The 4,365-nt window shown below is 40.2% G+C and overlaps 1 non-coding gene across 1 annotated transcript; it reads left to right on the plus strand.

Moving 5' to 3' along the window:
- Nucleotides 1-373: 373 nt before the first annotated feature.
- Nucleotides 374-445, plus strand: TRNAC-GCA (transfer RNA cysteine (anticodon GCA)). Its single transcript has one exon. It is a non-coding gene; the product is annotated as a tRNA-Cys (tRNA).
- The last annotated feature ends 3,920 nt before the right edge of the window (nt 446-4,365 follow it).

The raw sequence follows: 4,365 nt of genomic DNA on the forward strand, positions 1-4,365 counted from the left end.
CATTCATTTCTATGGGTGCGTGCTGTTCGGATCGGCTGATCCAAACAGTGTTTGCTCATCTCTAGTTTCCGTCATTCCGGGTCCTGAAAGATGGAGATCTTGTCTGCTTAAAAATAATGGGCTCTGCCGGGTTTCTGCTGGTTTTATGTTGAAACCGGCAGAGAGATAAACTGGCCTAAGAGGCAAAATTGATAAATTTTGACATGAGTCATTTCCATATGCTGCAACACCATGTGCTATTTTTTTAGTTATCTAACCTTTATTAGTGACTAATTATTACAACGCTATTGATTGAATGTTTACACTTTAATGATAGAAAATGTCACTGACTGTAATTTACAAAGAAACACACTTGCAGTCAACAAATATTGGTGGGGGTATAGCTCAGTGGTAGAGCATTTGACTGCAGATCAAGAGGTCCCTGGTTCAAATCCGGGTGCCCCCTATGTGACAATTTTTTTGTTGGTGATCTTAATTTTGATGACATATCAATATGATTAGTAATCCATGAAAGTTAGGAAACTCTGCAAAGAACATTCATGTTAAAGGGGCTTTATCATTGGGAAAAGTCATTATTAATTAAGATTAGAGATGAGTGAGTACTGTTCGGATCAGCCGATCCGAACAGCACGCACACATTGAAATGAATGGACGTAGCCGGCACGCGGGGGTTTAAGCGGCCGGCGTCAAAGCGGAAGTACCAGGTGCATCCATTCATTTCAATGCATGCATGCTGTTCGGATCAGCTGATCCGAACAGTACTCGCTCATCTCTAATTAAGATGCAACCAAGAAAAAAAAAAAGAAGAAAAAACAGAGGGCACTCACCACATAGCTGGATACTTTTAGCTTAAAATTTCAGTCCTTTATTGCGACATATTAAAAACAGCTCCTGGGATGGAGTAGAATACACATAGGCACCGAGGCAACAGCCGTTTCACGCTACTACTAGCGCTTTCTCAAGCCTAAACATGCTTGTTTTTTCTTTCTTTTTTTTTCTTGGTTGCATCTGTATAATATCACTTATCAGAGTTGAGCACCACGTTTTACACATATGCAGGATTGCTTCTCACTATCTGATGGTGGGATACATGGCTTCATGGAAGAGATCATGATTGATGAACTGATGTGAGGAAGAGGTAGTGCCATCCTTGTTTTTCTCTTTATCGTTTTTAATTAAGCACATACTTGCATAGACTTTAGAAAGGCTATTCCACACATACCTTTTGTATGTTAAACCCCTCAGTAGTTTTTCAATAAGCCCCTTTATATTCATATGCTAATTAGCCTTCAGCGTGCACCCGGAAGTCTCAGCAAGCACTGTCTGCTATGTGTGAGAGCAGGGAGGGCTGATGAGTCATCAGCAGCAGCAGCAGTATGTGCTGTGCACATAGCAGAGAGGAGTGCTCGCTGAGACTTCCCGGTGCACGCTGGAGGATAATCAGCATAATTATTTATGTGAATAAAAGCGGGCTCATTAAAAATTACGGAGGGGATTCACATACAAAAGGTATGTGTGGAATAGCCTTTCTAAAGGCTATGCAAGTATATAATTAGTTAAAAATGACTTTTCCCAATGATTGAGCCCCTTTAAAAGGAAAATCGCATGTCAGTAGTTGGTTTTTTGCTGCTTAGGACTACTGATTGTTAAGAACAGCCTCACCTTGCTCAAGAACAAGCTTTCTGTTTATTCCTGGAGGTAAGTATGTTTTGCTACTTTGAATTTGACCCATAATTTACCTAACTTTTAAAGATGACCAGTGTTTCAGGCAATGGCTCCATTGTGATTTATTGCATGTGTTTGCCCAGAAAGTCACACTGCAATATTTTGTAATATTACATATAATTATAGATGAGCGAACACTATTCGAAACTGATGTTTCGAATAGCATGCTCCCATAGGAATGAATGGACATAGCCGGCACGCAGACTTTGCCGGCCGCTTAACCCTCTGTGTGCCGGCTGCGTCCATTCATTCCAATTCGAAACGGCAGTTTCGAATAGTGTTCGCTCATCTCTATATATAATACATTGTAAAAAGATATGTACTTAATGCCATGTGTCAGCATCATTACCATCACAACAATTCCAAAAATGTTGGATTTTGTACAGCTGCATAAAACAAATTTAATATCCTACCTATACTGAAATAAGGCCTAGGCAAAGGCTTTCTGCTTTGCTTCTGCTTCACAGTTAAGCAGTTTCTATGGAGAGATGTGGTGCTGTTTTTAAAGGAAAGCAGCTATGTTTTGCTAATACTGTACAATCAACTTAACTTTTTCTGCAGCTTCACATTTATTTACATTACACCATTCCTAGGACTAAAGAGGAAAGGTCCTTTCATAATTTACATCCCAATCAATCAATCACTATTTTTTATTATAAACCATAAGGTAACAGTGCTAACCACTGTTAAATATCATCCACATTACTGCTATTGTACATCGCAGCGAAATAGTGTCTTATTAGAAGAAATCACTACACAGTTATTCCTATCTTATACAGTTAATATCTCTATCACTTCTTTATCACTTTGTGGTTGGTGGGGTCTAACCTGTTAGACTTCTAACGATTAAGAGAAGGAAGGGACCACAACCCTCCATTAGCAGTGTAGCCCCTTCTCAGTGTTTCCGTGCATTGCGGCACTCCACGCCATCAGCTTTAGAGTAAACTGCAGAATAGCCCCATTTAAGTGAAACCATGGCAGCTCAGGATCCATGGGGTCCAAGAAGTCAGACCTCCACTGTTAACAAAGTAATGGCATATCTTAGTGATATACCATCACATTTTAACATTGGAATACTAATTTCACTACTAAAGAATATAGAAATAAAGATTGCAAATTAGAAAAGAAGTTATACAAAGTACTGACATGCCATTTACAGCAAAGAACTTCAGCACTCCATAGAAATTTAAAGGATTTTAATTTTCCGTGATTGTGTAGTTACAGAGAAGGTAGTACGGTAAACATTTTTGGCCTTGAAGACCTTCATCAGACTCTCTGGTGATTGTAGATAGGATAATCCTTCATGGAAGTCCCAGAAAATGTATCCAATAGTCGAGGTTTCCTCTTCAGGATGAATACAAACTGCAGGCTGGGTTCGGTGTGGGCGCTAGGGTCGCGGCATCCATCACTTACTGAGCGCAGGCAGTGGATGCTGTGGCCATCCTATGCTTAGTAAATATCCTGAAGAGGGATCCTTGACTATCAGATTCCTTTTTTGGGACTTCCATAAAGCATTATTCTCTCTACAATAACCAGATATTGGAGAGTATGATAAAACATTTACTACCTTCTTTGAATTTACACAATCATGGAAAATTAACTATCCTTTAAATTTCTATGGAGTGCTTAAGGTCTTTGTTTGATACAATTGAGTGTTGGGACCCTACGCAAGAATCTTATTGTACACAGTCCAGTCATATTAATGTGACCACTGCCTACTTTTGATGTCAACGTTAAATAACCAATCGCAGAAGGCACGTGTCATCAGCCATCTGGGTGCACTCATCATTGTGAAAGGCACGATGGATCAACACGAGTATGCATCTATCCTTGCAGACCATGTTCACCCCTACATGTGAATTGTTTTTCCTCAGGATGATGGCTTCTACCAGCAGGACAATGCAACGTGTCATAAAGCTCGCAGTGTACGTGCGCGGTTCAAGGAGTGCAAGGATGAGTTTACCGTACTCCTTTGGCCAGCAAATTCCCCAGACTTGAACCCAATTGAGAATCTGTGGGACCACCTTGATCGGGTTGTTCGCGCCATGGATGCTCAACTGCGTAACCTAGCGCAGCTGGCCACGGCAGTGGAGTCAGCATGGCTCAACATCCAGTGAGCATCATCACAACATCCCCTCTCTTCCTGCACGTCTCACAGCGGTCCGCTCTGCGAAAGGTGGGTATTCTGGATTTTGACAGGTGGTCACATTAATGTGACTGGACTGTGTATATTCCTGAGTGCCGCATACAACTATATATACCATTTAAACTATTAGCATCTGCACCATTCAAAGTGACTAGAAAATAGGACAAACATTTTACATTTATTTATGATCAGTCCCGACAGTCTTCCTTCAGTAGGATATTGTATACTGTATACTAAAAACATTGAATGGTCCCTGGGACTTGAGGAGATTAATTCATTTTGTTTTAGTGGTCTCTGCAGTTCCCAGATCAAAACCACTTCAAGTATTATGGAATGAGATGTAATAACTATGTGCAATATAACTTTACCAACATATAATTTGTAGCTACACTCCAAAAATCATGTAAGATCCATGCCATAACATAATGTGGGTGCTTTAGAAGTAAAACTCTGCTTAACTTCATATAGTTACCGTATTTTTCGGACTATAAGAC

The sequence above is a fragment of the Leptodactylus fuscus genome, chromosome 1 (assembly GCF_031893055.1).
Source record: "Leptodactylus fuscus isolate aLepFus1 chromosome 1, aLepFus1.hap2, whole genome shotgun sequence".
NCBI classification, from domain to species: domain Eukaryota; kingdom Metazoa; phylum Chordata; class Amphibia; order Anura; family Leptodactylidae; genus Leptodactylus; species Leptodactylus fuscus.